The sequence below is a fragment of the Salvelinus sp. IW2-2015 genome, linkage group LG18, assembly GCF_002910315.2.
Source record: "Salvelinus sp. IW2-2015 linkage group LG18, ASM291031v2, whole genome shotgun sequence".
In the NCBI taxonomy this organism is placed as follows: Eukaryota; Metazoa; Chordata; class Actinopteri; order Salmoniformes; family Salmonidae; genus Salvelinus; species Salvelinus sp. IW2-2015.
In genome coordinates this window covers 70,064,062-70,084,632 of record NC_036858.1, presented here as the reverse complement: position 1 = coordinate 70,084,632, position 20,571 = coordinate 70,064,062, and the positions used below count along the sequence as shown (strand labels likewise).

The 20,571-nt window shown below is 38.7% G+C and overlaps 1 long non-coding RNA gene and 1 pseudogene across 1 annotated transcript in view; one reads left to right on the top strand and one right to left on the bottom strand.

The window, feature by feature from the left end:
* The first annotated feature begins 7,795 nt into the window (after positions 1-7,795).
* Positions 7,796-8,458, top strand: LOC111978011 (toll-like receptor 13; annotated as a pseudogene).
* A 3,795-nt stretch (positions 8,459-12,253) lies between these two features.
* LOC111978769 (uncharacterized) overlaps positions 12,254-20,571 on the bottom strand; it is a 41,227-nt gene continuing 32,909 nt past the window's right edge. The window contains exons 2-3 of the long non-coding RNA XR_002879219.1: positions 14,306-14,427; positions 12,254-13,026 (exon numbers count right to left, since the gene is read on the bottom strand). This is a non-coding gene — a long non-coding RNA (uncharacterized lncRNA). The remainder of the gene's footprint in view (positions 13,027-14,305; positions 14,428-20,571) is intronic.

Genomic DNA, 20,571 nt, shown 5'->3' with positions numbered 1-20,571 from the left:
AGAGGACTGGCCACCCCTCATAGCCTGGTTCCTCTCTAGGTTTCTTCCTAGGTTTTGGCCTTTCTAGGGAGTTTTTCCTAGCCACTGTGCTTCTACACCTGCATTGCTTGCTGTTTGGGGTTTTAGGCTGGGTTTCTGTACAGCACTTCGAGATATTAGCTGATGTACGAAGGGCTATATAAAATAAACTTGAAACTTGAATGCCAAGCATCACATCTGGAGGAAACTTGGCACCATCCTTACGGTGAAGCACGTTGGTGGCAGCATCATGCTGTGGGGATGTTTTTCAGCGGCAGTGACTGGATTACTATTCAGGATCAAGGGAAAGATGAACGGAGCAAAATATAGAGAGACCCTTGATGAAAACCTGTTCCAGAGCGCTCAGGACCTCAGACTGGGGTGAGGGTTCACCTTCCAACATGACAACAACCCTAAGCACACAGCCAAGACAACACAGGAGTGGCTTAGGTACAATTCTCTGTATGTCCCTTAGTGGCCCAGCTAGAGCCCGGTCTCTGGAGAGACCTGAAAATAGCTGTGCAGCGATGCTCCCATCCAACCTGATAGATTTTGAGAGGATCTACAAAGAATGGGACAAACTCCCCAATTACAGTTGTTCCAGGCTCGTAGACTCGAGGCTGTAATCGCTGCCAAAGATGCTTCACCAAAATACTGGGTATGTAAATGGTATATTCCGTTTTCAATTTTTAATACATTTGCAAAAATGTCTAAAAAGCTGTTTTTGCTTCGTCATTATGGGGTATTGTGTGTAGATTGATGAGGGAAAAATGTTTATTAATCTATTTTAGAATAAGGCTGTAATGTCACAAAATGTGGAAAAGTCAAATGATCTGAATACTTTCCGAATGCACTGTATTTGAGTCAGTCATGTTGCTTCCCTCATTTCAGCCGCACCTACCACTGGTCTGTTTTACTCTTTCTCAGCTTCCTCAAATTCATGTTATTGTTCCTGAACATATCTCAATGAACGTTATGGTTGCTGAACATATCTCAACTAACGTTATGGTTGCTGAACATATCTCAACTAACGTTATGGTTGCCTGAAACATATCTCAACTAACGTTATGGTTGCTGAAACATATCTCAACTAACGTTATGGTTGCTGAACATATCTCAACTAACGTTATGGTTGCTGAACAATATCTCAACTAACGTTATGGTTGCTGAACATATCTCAACTAACGTTTGGTTGCTGAACATATCTCAACTAACGTTATGGTTGCTGAACATATCTCAACTAACGTTATGGTTGCTGAACAAATCTCAATGAACGTTATGGTTGCTGAACATATCTCAACTAACGTTGTGGTTGCTGAACATATCTCAACTAACGTTATGGTTGCTGAAACATATCTCAACTAATGTTGTGGTTGCTGAACATATCTCAACTAACGTTATGGTTGCTGAACATATCTCAATGAACGTTATGGTTGCTGAACATATCTCAATGAATGTTATTGATTTTTTTCATTTTTTTTCATTTTTTTTACAAATGAAATGTTTCATATAAAATATGAAATGATACATTGATTACATACTGTGATTAAATGTAGAATGAATTTATTTATTTGTTTATTTCATTGAGTGAGTGTGGCATTCTTAGTTATACTTTTATTTATGGGTAAAATAAAATTAAAATAATTGGGCAACATAAAGTCTTCAGGAGGTGGAGTCAGATTAAAATCAGGAAATTCAAAAAGGCCTAAAGATATGTAACACTACCCAGCTCCCGTCTTTCCTTTCTAATTTGACTTGAAATGCTGCAAGGAAACTCCACGACCAAACATAAGTGAATAATTCAGTAAAACACCTTCAGCCTCTTTCAAACAAATTCACAAAATCAAAGTGGTACTTACAAATAATTATGCTGATGTTTTTAAATCCGAATAAGTACGAAAACAACAGTGAAAGTTATCCCCCAATTTGCTGAGCGCTCTGATAGGAGGGGAAGTATATGTTTACCTTGTGATTAGGACAATGTTACTGTGGTGGAGCAGTACATTCAAACCATTCAGCCAGGTTGGCCCAGACTACATCAGGCACTCCTGGTGAACACTATAGACCCTTGTCTAGTTTGTTTTCATTTCATGGTTCCTTCAAACTTAACTAAACCTTCACATGTAATTACACATAATTCTGTATGTTTTTGTGTCCATTTCCTTCAAACAAATGAAGATAGACTATGAAGTGAGCGTATTATGGTAACCCTATGGTACACAGAAGGCTCACATAGAAAGGCCTGAAAGGGTGTCTTATTTATGCAAAGTTAAGAAGGTAAAAGAAACATTATCCAGTCTGTTCTTAAATTACATGAAGAATGCCATGTCGGAGAGAGGTTCACAGTTCTGTGTTGCCACGTCATGAAAACATCAGAGTAAATATTATGTGTGAAAAGTTCCTCATAATCAAGTAGTATTGTGGTTATGTCTGACTGTCTCACTCTCCTCTCAGAGGAAGATTATTAAATGATGAACCTAGACTCCAAAACAGAGGAAGATTATTAAATGATGAACCTAGACTCCAAAACAGAGGAAGATTATAAATGCATGAACCTAGACTCCCAAAACAGAGGGAAGATTATTAAATGATGAAACCTAGACTCCAAAACAGAGAAGATTATTAAATGATGAACCTAGACTCCAAAACAGAGGAAGATTATTAAATGATGAACCTAGACTCAAAACAGAGAAGATTATTAAATGATGAACCTAGACTCCAACAGAGGAAGATTATTAAATGATGAACCTAGACTCCAAAACAGAGAAGATTATTAAATGATGAACCTAGACTCCAAAACAGAGGAAGATTATTAAATGATGAACCTAGACTCCAAAACAGAGGAAGATATTAAATGATGAACCTAGACTCCAAAACAGAGGAAGATTATTAAATGATGAACCTAGACTCCAAAACAGAGGAAGATTATTAAATGATGAACCTAGACTCCAAAACAGAGGAAGATTATTAAATGATGAACCTAGACTCCAAAACAGAGCGAAGATTATTAAATGATGAACTAGACCCAAAACAGAGGAAGATTATTAAATGATGAACCTAGACTCCAAAACAGAGGAAGAATTATTAAATGATGAACCTAGACTCAAAACAGAGGAAGATTATTAAATGATGAACCTAGACTCCAAAACAGAGGAAGATTATTAAATGATGAACCTAGACTCCAAAACAGAGGAAGATTATTAAATGATGAACCTAGACTCCAAAACAGAGGAAGATTATTAAATGATGAACCTAGACTCCAAAACAGAGGAAGATTATTAAATGATGAACCTAGACTCCAAAACAGAGGAAGATATTAAATGATGAACCTAGACTCCAAAACAGAGGAAGATTATTAAATGATGAACCTAGACTCCAAAACAGAGGAAGATTATTAAATGATGAACCTAGACTCCAAAACAGAGAAGATTATTAAATGATGAACCTAGACTCCAAAACAGAGGAAGATTATTAAATGATGAACCTAGACTCCAAAACAGAGGAAGATTATTAAATGATGAACCTAGACTCCAAAACAGAGGAAGATTATTAAATGATGAACCTAGACTCCAAAACAGAGGAGATTATTAAATGATGAACCTAGACTCCAAAACAGAGAAGATTATTAAATGATGAACCTAGACTCCAAAACAGAGGAAGATTATTAAATGATGAACCTAGACTCCAAAACAGAGGAAGATTATTAAATGATGAACCTAGACTCCAAAACAGAGGAAGATTATTAAATGATGAACCTAGACTCCAAAACAGAGGAAGAGTATTAAATGATGAACCTAGACTCCAAAACAGAGGAAGATTATTAAATGATGAACCTAGACTCCAAAACAGAGGAGATTATTAAATGATGAACCTAGACTCCAAAACAGAGGAAGATTATTAAATGATGAACCTAGACTCCAAAACAGAGGAAGATTATTAAATGATGAACCTAGACTCCAAAACAGAGGAAGATTATTAAATGATGAACCTAGACTCCAAACAGAGAAGATTATTAAATGATGAACCTAGACTCCAAAACAGAGAAGATTATTAAATGATGAACCTAGACTCCAAAACAGAGGAAGATTATTAAATGATGAACCTAGACCTCCAAAACAGAGGAAGATTATTAAATGATGAACCTAGACTCCAAAACAGAGAAGATATAAATGATGAAACTAGACTCCAAAACAGAGGAAGATTATTAAATGATGAACCTAGATTCAAAAAGAGGAAGATTATTAAATGATGAACCTAGACTCCAAAACAGAGGAAGATTATTAAATGATGAACCTAGACTCCAAACAGAGGAAGATTATTAAATGATGAACCTAGACTCCAAAACAGAGGAAGATTATTAAATGATGAACCTAGACTCCAAAACAGAGGAAGATTATAAATGATGAACCTAGACTCCAAAACAGAGGAAGATTATTAAATGATGAACCTAGACTCCAAAACAGAGGAAGATATTAAATGATGAACCTAGACTCCAAAACAGAGGAAGATTATTAAATGATGAACCTAGACTCAAAACAGAGGAAGATATTTAAATGATGAACCTAGACTCCAAACAGAGGAAGATTATTAAATGATGAACCTAGACTCCAAAACAGAGGAAGATTATTAATGATGAACCTAGACTCCAAAACAGAGGAAGATTATTAAATGATGAACCTAGACTCCAAAACAGAGGAAGATTATTAAATGATGAACCTAGACTCCAAAACAGAGGAAGATTATTAAATGATGAACCTAGACTCCAAAACAGAGGAAAGATTATTAAATGATGAACCTAGACTCCAAAACAGAGGAAGATTATTAAATGATGAACCTAGACTCCAAAACAGAGGAAGATTATTAAATGATGAACCTAGGAACTCCAAAAACAGAGGAAGATTATTAAATGATGAACCTAGACTCCAAAACAGAGGAAGATTATTAAATGATGAACCTAGACTCCAAAACAGAGGAGTGGTGTTGGATGTTCTAACGCGATGCATTTATCTCTGCATTCCTCTATGCGATGTTTCTCTGCATAGATCTCTGCAACAGAAAAACCTCTCTTATTTGCCCTTCTACTGTTTTTTGCCACTCAGACAATGCCATGAAATTGGAATTGCGTGCGTGCGTGCGTGCGTGCGTGCATTGAGATCTGGGCAGTGTCACCGTGGACATTGAGGGATGTAAGCAATTTCCAATTCTCAAAACCCTACATTACCGTAGTTAAACATATTACATGCCGATCGCCAGCACCCTTGTCCTTTCTCCTCCAATCTGTGAAATATGGACCCTCCCACAGCGCAAGCTATTTTATAACCTGCCTGCAATTAACCAATCATCATCATCATAGTCTTCATTGTCATAGACACACAAAACACACATGGGTGATCCACATCCCACCATAGTTTCCACCATGTTGGTTTAATTTGTTTTCATTACATTTTTCTTAAAGAGAGAAGCTCACCAAATATGCAGGCAATCATACTGTATGTGATGTAATTGCGAAAGGTCTATTTTGACATTATATGTATATGGAGTGAATGGGAAAATGAAGATACAACTGACATTATTGGTTAAAAAACATGTGTGCTTTACTGAGAAAGGTACCACGTTACCTATAGATCTGGGCCTACCAAAGATAGTTAGTCGAGAGTGACCCCAGACTGTGTTGCATGTCAAATATACCAACAACACATACAACTCATGACCTTTTTATAGGGATCAGTGCAGGTGCCCTGGTATATAGCCTCGTTATTGTTATGTACATTTATTGTGTTGCTTTTTTTCTCTTTTATTTAGTAAATGTTTTTCTTGACTCTATTTCTTGAACTGCATTGTTGGTTAAGGGCTTGTAAGTAAGCATTTCACGGTAAGGTCTAACTAAACCTGTTGTATTCGGCGCATGTGGAAAGGGAAGTTAGACAGTGGTAACCACTAACAACAGTATTTGTGCCTCAAAGCCTCTCTCTCTGTCCAAACAATAGAAAAAAAGACCAGGAAGAGACTGAACAGATAGAGAGGAGATAGAACACAGGTAACAGACACAGAGAAGATAGAACACAGGTAACAGACACAGAGAAGATAGAACACAGGTAACAGACACAGAGAAGATAGAACACAAGAAACAGACACAGAGAAGATAGAACACAAGAAACAGACACAGAGAAGATAGAACACAGGTAACAGACACAGAGGAGATAGAAAACAGTGGAGTGCGTCACATAATAAAATATGATTAGAAAACATCTCATCTCTGATTTTGCCTGACATTGATGAATGACAGACTCAGCTTCTGCAGTCTGGTATCAGTAGATTGCGTTCTTTCGATTTCAATGACAAAAACATTTCCTTTGTGTCTGTTTGTGGGACAGTGCACAAACTCTCAATCACAAAACTTGATTTAAGGATCCATAAAATTGGAAACTAGTCATGATCTGCACTGAGAAATAGTCATCTTTTCTAGAGATAATTACAGTGTCATTTAGGCTTGATTCATTGTTTGAGGAATCGTACCGATGTGGCAGTTAGTCTTCTTTTGAAAGTTATCCCTCAGTTAATTTTGCTTTGTGACATTCAAATGTCCTGTCCCAAGGCTAAAGAGATTGTCCTTGCATGTCTATCGCATCACAAACATCACCTCAGAGCATTTCAGTTGCTTGAGACATCTGGAGTGGCTCGATTCAGGACTCAATGACATAACCATTATTCTAGATTTAACATCTCAGGGAATGGGGAAATTGAGATTCTTAGACCTAACATTAAACATGATCTCTCAGATTACAGATAATACTTTCTTTGGCCTTGACAGCTTGGACACTCTCATGTTGCGAGAAAACCCCCTTGTAAATATCGACGTGTCTGCATTCATCCACCTCACTTCGCTGAAGAATGTAGATTTACGGGACTTTCTCCCTCCTCCGGGTGAGGTGGAAAACAGTGTGAATATATGTGTATATATGTGACACATATATTTGGTTCCATCCCTCAAGGCCTGACTCATTTGAACATTTCCTCCATTGGGTACCCCCTTACAATCATCATTGGCAGAAACAGCACCCTCGTCACCAAAACCACTGGCTCCAGGTCATCTTCAAGTCACTGCTAGGTAAAGCCCTGCCTTATCTCAGCTCACTGGTCACCATAGCAGCACCCACCCGTAGCACGCGCTCCAGCAGGTATATCTCACTGGTCACCCCCAAAGCCAATTCTGCCATTAGCCGCCTCTCCTTCCAGTTCTCTGCTGCCAATGACTGGAACAAACTGCAAAAATCTCTGAAGCTGGAGACGCTTACCTCCCTCACTAGCTGTAAACACCAGCTGTCAGAGCAGCTCACAGATCACTGCACCTGTACATAGCTCATCTGTAAATAGCCCATCCAATCTACCTCTTCCCCATACTGTATTTATTTATTTATCTTGCTCCTTTGCACCCCAGTATCTCTACTTGCACATTCATCTTCTGCACACCCTACCATTCCAGTGTTTAATTGCGATATTGTAATTACTTCACCACCATGGCCTATTTATTTCCTTACCTCTCTTATCCTACCTTATTTGCACATGCTGTATATAGATTTTTCTACTGTATTATTGACTGTATGTTTGTTTGTTTATTCCACGTGTAACTCTGTGTTGTTGTATGTGTCAAACTGCTTTGCTTTGTCTTGGCCAGGTCACAGTTGTAAATGAGAACTTGTTCTCAACTAGCCTACCTGGTTAAATAAAGGTGAAATAAAAATAAATAAAAATAAAACAGAGACATGCCCAGGTCATCATGTATCACCTTGGGGAGGCAGAGCTAACATGCAAGAATGAAAATGCTATCCAGAACTGTAGTAGGTACTCAAAGGCCAACTGTTCCCTAGACGTGGGCTTTGTCCTGTTCATCTGCAACTCCATGGGCCTTCTCCTCTTCATGCTGGTGGTGCTGCTCTATTTGCTGGCCGGGGACTACCTGCTTGCCCTCGGACACATCGCCCGCAGCTGTCTGGAGGAGGCCATGTAGAGGCCTTTGTGTCGTTCAGCAGGAGAGACAAACGCTGGGTGGTGGAGAAGCTGCTGCCAGGCATGGAGCAGAGGAGGCCCCCATTCCTGTGTCTCAGCTTGCACAGCAGGGACTTCCTGCTGGGGAAGGACATCATGACAACATCACAGACAGCCTCTACGGCAGCCGCTACTCCCTGAGTCGTCACTACCTGTGCAGTAACTGGTGCTCTTTAAAGCTACGCCTGGCCACCCTCCGTCTGCTGGTGGAGCACAGGAACATCCTCATCCTGGTCTTCCTGGAGGACATCCCCTTCGGCAACTGTCAGTCCAGCACCGTCTGGCAAGACGGGTCAAGACCAGGACCTATCTGGACTGGCCCCAGGACTCAGCCTTGCAGCCTCCCTTCTGGGACCGCGTGTCGACCAAACTGGCTGCTCCAGGGCCTGTGTGAACGACCTGGTATCAAATCCAGGTTGTCAGAGGTACTCAAGACTCTTGGCCCACTGAGCTAAAACCTTGATATCTTTAAGAGCTACCCCAATGTTTGCTCTTAGGCAAGATTACTCATCACCTGAAAGTAATTCATGATTTCATACCATAGCATTACTCATCACCTGAATTAAATATCACCTGAAAGTAATTCATTAATTCATAACATAGCATTAAGAAATCTTTACATTTTAGTAGGTATAAAGAAGCAAACAAACTAATGAAACAAACCATTTTCTCAAGCTAATTGTTAATTTTAGAAATGAGGACTATTTTTCTCAGGCTAATTGTTCATATTAGTAACAAGTTAAAATCACATGTAAATGTTTACATTAGCAAATTTTTTAAAGCTGCTTGTTCAAGTTAGTAAAGGAATAAAATGTACACAAGATTATTGACTCAAGTTAAAACAACCTATTTGGAATATCTAATAAGTGTATATGTATCAGGTGTCACCAACCCAAAATATGGATTGATTTGTTTGGTTAGTTACAGTTTAGCATTGGCATCATTGAGTGCAAAATAATGAGAGTGGTAGAATACTGCCAGCATGGTAACATCCTGGTGCCACAAGGTGGGAGAGAAGGCCAACCAGGCGTGTGGCAGAGGAGCACAGCTTGACCCTGCAGATGATTCTTTACAGTAACACATGGGAATGTGTGTACTGCTGGCCAATGCTGGCAGAAGCCCCTACAGCCCGGCCAGCTGCCAACTGACACTGGGATAGAATGGATACATGAGAGAGGCAGGCTTAGTGTGTATTTTATGATGACTTGAGTAAGCACTGAGCAGGAGGCCTGGTTACCCAAAGCAGAGAGGTAGGCAGAGTGGGTAATTACTTTAAAGAGGGCCTGAGGGCTTCATTACAATATCACAACAAACAATGATGCTGCTCCTCTGAAGTAACCATGAGAGGCAGGGCACGCACCAATAAACCTAATGACCAACACGAAACAGTCAGGAACATTGACTGCTATACATACATATTTACACAATTACATTTACATTTAAGTCATTTAGCAGACGCTCTTATCCAGAGCGACTTACAAATTGACCATTAGAATGAGTTGCATCGTTGTTCCGTATTACTGGTGACACATATAAACCAATAGAGTAAAACAGTTTACTCACAACCACTTTAAGGATCAGTAAACTTGACCTGGTAATTCCTCTCTCTCTCAATACAAGTAATTATAATAATAATAATAATAATGACAATAATAATAATAATATTTGAATTGTCATTGTACTGTAATTATAATTATTTAAAATAATTGTATTGCCATAATATATCTTGCAGAAACGGTTGTGTAATTGTTGCTGTCATATTCAGACGTTTAAGTTTGGGGAGAAATTCACTTGACATTTGTAACTAATTTAAACTGTTCATTTTATTGTTGTAATAAAACACCTAGGTCAATATATTTAGGTCAACATATGCATGCATCTTTCTTCCTTTGTGTCGAAATAATATCGCAATTATTTCGCATTTCAAATGTTAGTCTAAACATTTAGCAAAATATAACAGATTTTTAATTTGTTAATCCATTATTCCCGAATTTATTACTGACGTTTTTTTAATCATTTATTTTTTAAAGTAATTATTCTGAGTGAAAATAACCTAATTTAAAATGAATGCAGATAATGTTCACTAGATTGCGTTACCTAAGATGCTATGGTTATTCAATGTCTTTTGAAATCGAATGCATCCAGTGTTCGCCAACATAGCAAAAACAGTGAGATTTCATGACACGGTGATCTGAAATCTGTCCGTTAGCAGTGCTTAAAGGATTACGGTTAAAAAGCAAATGAATCCACAGTGCAACAGTGCAAATTGGACAGGTTGCTATGGCAAGCTCTTCATCAGACAAAAAGCCGGAGTGGAATTACACCGCTGTGGCCTCACCTCCGCTCAATAGTCACCACAAAGGCAATGTCCCAGACACCAACGGCCCTTATGTGTGTACTATCTGAACACTTCATTCCCGAAGTCGTTTATCTGTGACAGCCAGAGATTGGCTATGAGTGACATGGGAAACTCAGGTAGACCCATGCCATAACGACTGTATACCGACAGTATACCGACTGCAATGGCCTAATTATTGTGTTTCTGTTGTAGATTTTTTTTAAATTAAAATTACATTTCTTATCACATATATTCGGGAAAAAAACAATATTACCGATAGCATTAAAAGAGTATGCCATATTGATTTTTAATAATGACATGTTGTGTTTTCATCAAAATAGGCTATTTCATGTTCTAAAATAATGATATGCAGATAAAAACATTGAATAACTTTACAACCTCTGGGAAAAGGTATGATTCTCAAACACCATGACTTCAGCTAGAGACAACCAAACCCTTTTACACATTATACTCACCATGCAGACACTCTCCAGAACAGTTGTCAACCATTATGATACATGAACCTCACACTTAGACAACTTTTTTAAGCATTGCATTTTGTTATTTACGCATTATCAAAGCCAAATAATTGAATGTTGTCATCTGTCAGGCTGTCATCTGAGAGCGAGAGAGCGAGAGAGAGAGAGAGAGAGAGAGAGAGAGAGAGCGAGAGAGAGAAGAGAGAGAGACGAGAGAGAGAGAGAGAGAGAGAGAGAGAGAGAGAGAAGAGAGAGAGAGAGAGAGAAAAGAGAGAGAGAGAATGAGAGAGAGAGAGAGAGAGAGAGAGAGAGAGAGAGCAGAGAGGAGAGGACGAGCGGGCGCTGCCATTCATCTGTCTGTATAATGGCATCAAATGGATTCATAAAAAGCTAAGGAGATTACTCTCTTCACAATAATGCCACATTTAGATGAGTTCACTAACAGTTGTTAAAACACACCCTAGTGATTTAACCTATCAACATAAATAGTATTTCTCCTTCTCTGTATCAGCTGTAGGGAATTAAGTATATTAGGTTTCAAGGCTGCCTGGACAAATCCCTCCATTTCTCTCTCTCTCTCAATTCAATTTCAATTTAAGGGCTTTATCTTTCTCTCTATCTCTCATCAAGCGGCACATGTTGTTGGAGTCAGTGGACCCTCGTTAGGTTTAATCCAGCAAAGACAAGGCCACACCGGTTTAAGTAGTCTGAGGCGGCTGGATGAGGGGAACAGGGCCAGGCCAAGGGGGTTGCTCGTAGGGGGGCCGAGGGGGCTGCAGCACAGAACAGGACCTTAATTCAATTTGAGAAAGTCTGTTTTGACAGAAGCAAAGAGTTACCAGGAGTGGCATGAGAGCCCATCACACATGTAAGGGGTCCAGGTTAGGAACACCCCATCACTCTCTAAGGGATCCAGATTAGAAACTCACTATCACACATGTAAAGGATCCAGATTAGGAACACCCCATCACTATGTAAGGGATCCAGATTAGGAAAGCCCCATCACACTGTAAGGGACGCAGATTAGGAACACCCCATCAAACTGTAAGGGATTCAGATTAGGAACACACCATCACACAGTAAGGGGTCCAGATTAGGAACACCCTACCACACCGTAAGGGGTCCAGATTAGGAACACCCCATAATATATGTAAGGGGTCCATATTAGGAACACCCCATTATACTGTAATGGGTCCAGATTAGGAACACTCCTCTCCTCAGGAAAGCACAATCCCCCAGCTCAGTTAGTGGATTAGTAAAGATTTTTTCAGAACAACCCGCCATCATTCAGTCTTTCAATCAGTCATTCAACAGAACATGATAATGATCAATGAATTGTGTAGTCAAACGTTGATCTAAGTGTATCCAGATATGCAGTAGAAAATGCAGTATTGTCTTGTTTATTGGACAGCATTGTAGTACAGTTGGAGTTTTGCCCTTGGGGTAATTCTAATTGACAAGAAGGGGGGCCTATGTCTGCTGCAATACATTATACATGAGCAAATCCATTATTCATGAGAAAATCCATTATTCATGAGGTATCGTATTTAAGTACCTTAATATATAATAGTATACAGCATTCTGAGAATGTGGACAATTAATCCAATATCAGCTCATAACATTTATTGAAGATACATAATATAATCAAGTTATTTAAACAATTTCAGAATTACAGACAAACAGCCGCCAAAAGGAAACAGCAGTGCAATCCCTTACAGCAAGTTGTTTATTAATGATAAAAATATCAATATCAACAACCCCAGAGACGAAGTTGCGTTTAATTACAGATAAAGGCCTATGGTGAGTCTGAGCGAGTAGTGAGGTTCTCCACAGAGACCCAAGGCAATATGTTTTATATTTGCATACAGCTGGCGGAGAGTGAGTGAGTAATAAGCATATTGAGCATATTAAACAACCCCCTAGGACTGTGTACTGTATTCATCTGCCCTCAGGGTTACTGGGTACCTTAGGGGAGAAGATTACCCACAACCCCAACATCACATGGAGGCAAAGTCACAGAGGTCTCAGAGGCATGGTTGTGTAGATACTGGCCTATCGCTTTCAGATTAATCACCATTTGATCTGCTCGTTTCCTGCCATTGATCAAGCCCCACCCGACCGCTCAGCTGAAGGACTCGGAGAAACCTGATCGTAAGAGAGTGACGGAATTAAAGAATGAGAGGAAGGAGAAGAGAAGGGTAAAGTCACTCACCACTGCACCCTCTCGCCATTCCCTCTCCATGTTTGCTCATCTTTAATCCCCATCATGTGCAGACAGAGCTAGAATATGTCTGTGTTTCATGATAATCTCTATAAAGCCTTTTCTATATGGGTATCTCCCTTCCTCCTGTCACCTGACTCCCTTGGCTGATACTTCTTCCTGTCACCTGACTCCCCTGACTGAAACTTTTACAAAATCAGTATTTTTCACCTCTCCAGTCCTTTCCTGTCTACAGCATGTTTCTCATCCTCTCTAGCTGGCTGTTGCTACATTTCTCTTTGATTCTGTGTTAAATGGAGGATGCCAGGTCTTCCACTGAAACAGATGGTTGCAGAGTTTCAGTTATATATCCTGGAGACTCTTTTTAGACTTACACCTATTTCTAAGATGTTCTAAGTTATTGCTCGCATAGCCACAGACTTCTAATCTATCATCTCCCAAGTAAAACGATCAGTTACCATCAAACTAAGCCATCTAGTCAAGGTAACGAACTGACAACTACTCTGTTGAGGTTTTCGCTTACCACATACAGTACAGTACAGTACAGTCATTGCATTTTCATATTCAACTGTCTCTGTAAACTTCAGCTTCTCTAAGGAAGGGAAATTATTCCCTGTAATATAACCTAAATAGCCTAGAACTTTTGTATATTGCGGAACAGATTTGCCTTCAAAGCATGATTTACTGTTACTAACTCTAAATGTAATCAGATACGACCTCATACTTCTATTCCTGCTTTGGGCAAACGGTAAAGATCAAGGTCAAAGGGTTAGTTCATCAATAAAATTCTATGTTTATTTCATTCAGGTACAAAAATGTATGTAATGTTTACTTGGGTTAAAATCAATGTATGTTATACAGAGACACATGATACCCTGACAATCAAGACTGATCATCAACAGGGTAAAAAATATATGTGTCCTATTCTTTACTTCACTGTTTTCTATTTTGTAGTAAATGTACATTATCAAATCAAATCAAACTTTATTTGTCACATGTGCCGAATACAACAAGTCTAGACCTTACCGCGAAATGCTTACTTACAAGCCCTTAACCAACAGTGAAGAGAGAGTAGTCTACCCCATTATGTAGTCTACCCTATTAAAAACCCAAACAAATCACTTCCGAGACACGAGTAACACAGTGGAGGAAGAGAGACAGGACTCAGGAAGAAGCTGGATTAGTGCAGAGAACAATAAATACCTGGCTGAAGATGGAGATTGGGGGTGGGGTTAGCCATTGTTTACAGTGAGTATCCTGCTGGATGGGTGATGTTAAGAGTAGGCCTCCCTTCTTAGGCCCCTGTGTCCTCTCTCTGCTGCCAGCTGTCATGGAAACAGAGAAGAAACAACAGAGGAAGTCAAGTGGGTGTCATCAGAAACGGAAGAGAAAGCGAGACATCACACTCTTTTTTTCTGATTCATACACAGTCAATGAACTAAGCAGACCAGACCCAGCTGCAATCGTATTGATGCCTATGGGAGAGCTACCCCCTTAAATGCACACTGGAGCTGTGACCATTTCTTCCAATGGTGAACGGCCTGAGTAAGACATCTTCATTCATCCAMAATCTTTGGTGTCGTGTTACATTAAAAAAAAGAGTTTGCCCCGTCTGCTCCTCTTCGTACATTTTTTACATGATATTGGTGATTTAGAATTTCAATGTTACAAAACACTGTTCAGTAATCATCATAGCAAATGGTATGGGTTTATAGTAACCTATGCCTATCTATAACCCGATGGCATCATCATCATTGGGGTTTGTTGCCAATAAGTCTACATACAGGCAGGGCCGGTTCCAGGCTGCTAGGAACTCAGCCGGGGTCTCAATTTACTGTTACCTTTCTAACTGAGTTAGAATAATAGAATACACAAGGTACCATTTCGAAATTTGATTGTGCAACAGTTTCTCTCTTCTTATGTTAGTCACTGACAGTCACTCAATTAGCCATGTCAGCTAACAATTTTTAGATTGGTGATTTAGTCCAGCCAGCTAACTAAACATGTAGTAMTCATGGCYGAATACCGAGCACACAGGGCACGTGCCCAGTGGCCCTGACCTCCAGGGGCCCTGACCTCCAGGGGCCCTGACCTCCAGGGGCCCTGACCTCCAGTGGCCCTGACCTCCAGGGGCCCTGACCTCCAGGAGCCCTGACCTCCAGTGGCCCTGACCTCCAGGGGCCCTGACCTCCAGGGGCCCTGACCTCCAGTGGCCCTGACCTCCAGTGGCCCTGACCTCCAGTGGCCCTGACCTCCAGGGGCCCTGACCTCCAGGGGTCCCCCATTGATTTTATTAGTCACTCTCACTCAGATATCATATTTTGGAATGGCACATTGCATTGAACAACAAAGGAGCTGATTAGCTGTCACTGCCATTCAAAAATGGCTGCTGTGGCTTCTGCTACCTAGTATGAGGATGAAAAGGACAGTTTTCCGGAAAAACTAGCAGTAGTTCAATTTTCTTGGTGTAACAGTTGGGATAATAGGACAATTCGGAGAAGAAAGCATTTCTCATCCCTGGATTGAGGTCTGTTTTCCGAGMCATATCTCGTGCCAGCTCCGCAGTGTCTTAATATACAGAGGAATACTGTCTGACCCTAGTGCAGCTGTAAGCAAGAGGCTCGGATCTGCTGGCTAAGACAATACTGCAGCACATTATTCCAGAAGCAGTTGCTAAAGAGTCTTTCACAGTTTTCGTCCATCTGATGCCATTTTTAGCCGACTACCACATTAGATTACAGTATGCATATGGAGACAAATAAATCATGTCGTTGTCTTTCCTCTCTCCGTGCGGGGGATTTCTTTGTGACAAGTTGACATTTATGAAGTGAATTCCCTTATTTTTGTCTTTCAGTATTTCATTACTCACTATCTCATCTCTGTCTCCTTTTGAGTTGAGGAATAGGTTACAGACAGAAAGCTTTTTGCAGGGATTATAGGTCTTGAAAAACAACTTAACATAGACAGAGCAGTAGTTGAGAAGCCAGAGTTGGCCTCTTCTGCCTGTGAAGACACTGAATCCAGGCTTGGCCGAGATGAGGATGAGCTGCACTTCACCAAAGCTCTCTGTTCCTAAAATAAACAGCTGGTCTGCTGATAAATGTGTGTGTGTGTGTGTGTGTGTGTGTGTGTGTGTGTGTGTGTGTGTGTGTGTGTGTGGTGTGCGTGTGCGTGTGTGCGTGTGCGTGTGCGTGTGCGTGTGTGCGCGTTTAACTATTTGTGTGGGGACCAGAAGTTGTGTGACCCCACAAGGTTAGCTGTACAAGACTGTGTGTGTGTGTGTGGTGTGTGTGTGTGGGTGTGTGTGTGTGTGTGTGTGGTGTGTGTGTGTGTGGTGTGTGTGTGTGTGTGTGTGTGTGTGTGTGTGTGTGTGTGTGTGTGTGTGTGTGTGTGTGTGTGTGTGTGTGTGTGTGTGGTTTGAAGGTACAGAGTTGTTTGTCTCCCAAATTATTTGGCGATTTCTGAAATGTGATTTAACATCAGCATCACGGACAGAGAGTTGCCTGAGTTTCTGTTTCCTAAACAACTACTGATTTAGAACCATGGAGTTACCGCAAGGCAGCACATACAACAGSAGCACTGCCTCCGCTACTCCAACACCATTTCAACATAAACATTTAAACATCATCAAATCAACAAAGCTATATATCTAAATTAGTTAGCTAGCTAGTTAACGTGGGCCTACTAGGCTACATTGCTGTTGTTCTGGGATTGATTTGCACTTTTCGCACCGAAGTACGKTCATCTCTAGGAGACAGAATGCGTCTCTTTCCTGAGCAATATGACGACTGCGTGGTCCCATGGTGTTTATACTTGCATACTATTGTTTGTACGGATGAATGTGGTACCTTCAATTGCTCCCAAAGATGAACCAGACTTGTGGAGGTCTACATTTTTTTTTCTGAGGTCTTGGCTGATTTCTGTTGATTTTACCATGATGTCAAGTAAAGAGTCACTGAGTTTGAAGGTAAGCCTTGAAATACATCCACAGGGACACCTCCAATTGACTCAAATGATGTCAATTAGCCTATCAAAAGCTTCTTGAGCCATGACATCATTTTCTGGAATTTTCCAAGCTGTTTAAAGGCACAGTCAATTTAGTGTAACTTCTGACCCACTGGAATTGTGATACAGTGAATTATAAGTGAAATAATCTGTCTGTAAACAATTGTTGGAAAAATGACTTGTGTCATGCACAAAGTAGATGTCCTAACCAACTTGCCAAAACTATAGTTTGTTAACAAGAAATTTGTGAAGTGGTTGAAAAACGAGTTTTAATGACTCCAACCTAAGTGTATGTAAACTTCCGACTTCAACTGTATTATATTTAAAATGTATAATGTTATTATTTTAAACATAGCAGTTATAATGTTATTGTTTGAAATACCAGTTATAACGTTATTATATTATGTATACCAGCTATAATAGTTAAATATTATATATGCCAGTTTTAATAGTATTATATTATATATACTAGTTATAATGTTATCATATTATATACACCAGTTATAAAGTTATCATATTATTTATACCAGTTATATTGTTATTATATTATATATACCAGTTATAATGTTATTATATAACATATATACCAGTTATAACGCTATTATACTTTATATGCCAGTTAAAATGTAATTATATTATATATTCCCAATATGATATTATTATATTGTACATACTAGTTACATACAGTATTATATATACCAGTTACAATGTTATTATATTWTATATACCAGTTACAATATAATTATATTATATATACCAGTTGTACTGTTATTATATTATGTATACCAGTTATAATGTTATTATATTATATATACCAGTTATACAATTACTATATTATATATACCAGTTATGATATTATTATGTTATATATACCAGTTMAAATATTATTATATTAAACATACCAGTTATAACGTTATTATATTCTGTACACCAGTTATAAAAAAAATATATTATATATATACCAGTTAAAATAATATAATATTTTGCACAAAAGGTATAAAATTATATTATATATACCAGTATTAAATATTATTATATTATATATACCAGTTATAATATTATTATATATACCAGTAACAATATTATTATAAAATATATACAGTTTATATGTTATCATATAATGTAAACCAGTTATAATGTTATTATTCGATACATACCAGTTATAACGTTTTTATATTATATATACAAGTTATAATGTTATTATGTTATATATACCAGTTATAATCTTCTTATTTTAAACATACCAGTTATAACGTTATTATATTCTGTATACCAGTTATAAAATTATTATATTATACATACCAGTTATAATAATATAATATAATATTTTTTATAAAAGGTATAACATTTTATTATATATACCAGTATTAAATATTATTATATTATATATACCAGTYATAATATTATTATATATACCAGTAATAATATTATTATAAAATATATACAGTTTAATATTGTTTATCATATTATGTAAACAGTTATAATGTTATTATTTGATACATACCAGTTAAACGTTTTTATATTATATATACAGTTATAATGTTATTATGTTATATATACCAGTTATAATCTTCTTATTTTAAACATACCAGTTATAACGTTATTATATTCTGTATACCAGTTATAAAATTTATATTATACATACCAGTTATAATAATATAATATATATTTTTTATAAAAGGTATAACATTTTATTATATATACCAGTATTAAATTATTATATTATATATACCAGTTATAATATTATTATACCAGTTATAATATTATTATAAATATATACCAGTATAGATATTATTTATTATATTACCAGTTGTAAAATATTATTTTATATATACAGTTATAATATTATTATAATAAAATATTCCAGTTATTAATGTTATTATTATTATGTAACTCAATGCCGTTTTGCTTTGACATCATGGGAAATCAAAAGAAATCAGCCAAGACCTCAGAAAATAATTGTAGACCTCCAAGTCTGGTTCATCCTTGGGAGCAATTTCCAAATGCCTGAGGTACCACGTTTTTCTGTAGAAAACAATACTACGCAAGTATAACATCATGGGACCACGCAGCCGTCATACCGCTCAGGAAGGAGACGCGTTCTGTCTCCTAGAGATGAAAGTACTTTGGTTGTGAAAAGTGCAAATCAATCCCAGAACAACAGCAAAGGACCTTGTGAAGTGCTGGAGGAACAGGTACAAAGTATCTATATCCACAGTAAAATGAGTCCTATATTGACATAACCTTAAAGGCCGGCCAGCCAGAAAGAAGACATGCTCCAAAACCGCCATAAAAAGCCAGACTACGGTTTGCAACTGCACATGGGGACAAAGACAGTACTTTTTGGAGAAATGTCCTCTGGTCTGATGAAACAAAAATATAACTTTTTGGTCATAATGACCATCGTTATTTTGGAGGAAAAAGGGGAGGCTTGCAAGCCGAAGAACACCATCCCAGCCATGAAGCATCCCAACCCTGTGGCAGCATCATGTGTGGGGGTGCTTTGCTGCAGGAGGGACTGGTGCACTTACAAAATAGATGGTATCACGAGGATGGAAAATTATGTGTATATTTTGAAGCAACATCTCAAGACTCAGTCAGGAAGTTAAAGCTGGTGCAAATGTTCCAAATGGACAATGACCCAGCATACATCCAAAGTTGTGGCAAAATGGCTTAAGGACAACACAGTCAAGGTATTGGAGCATGAGTGAAGGATGCTTTGTTGCGATATAGGAAGCCGATTCTAGATTTAATTTTGGATTGTAGATGATTAATGTGAGTCTGGAAGGAGTTTACAGTCTACCCAGACACCTAGGTATTTGTAGTTGTGCAGGTATTCTAAGTTAGAACCGTCAGAGTAGTGATGCTGGACGGGCGAGCAGGTGCGGGCAGTAATCGGTTGAATAGCATGCATTTAGTTTAACTTGCGTTTAAGAGCAGTTGGAGGCCACGGAAGGAGAGTTGTACGGCATTGAAACTCGTCTGAAGGTTAGTTAACACAGTGTCCAAAGAGGGGCCAGAAGTATACAGAATGGTGTCGTCTGCGTGAGGTGTATCAGAGAATCAAGCAGCAAGAGCAACATTATTGATGTATACAGAGAAGAGAGTCGGCCCGAGGATTGAACCCTGTGGCACCCCCATCGAGACTGCAGAGGTCCGAATAACAGCCCCTCCGATTTGACACACTGACTCTATCAGAGAAGTAGTTGGTAAACCAGGCGAGGCAATCATTTGAGAAACCAAGGCTGTCGAGTCTGCCAATAAGAATGTGGTGATTGACAGAGTCGAAAGCCTTGGCAGGTCGATGAATACGGCTGCGCAGTAATGTCTCTTATCGATGGCGGATATGATGTCATTTAGGACCTTGAGCGTGGCTGAGGTGCACCCATGACCAGCTCTGAAACCAGATTGCACAGCGGAGAAGGTAGGGTGGGTTCAAAATGGTCGGTAATCTGTCTAACGAG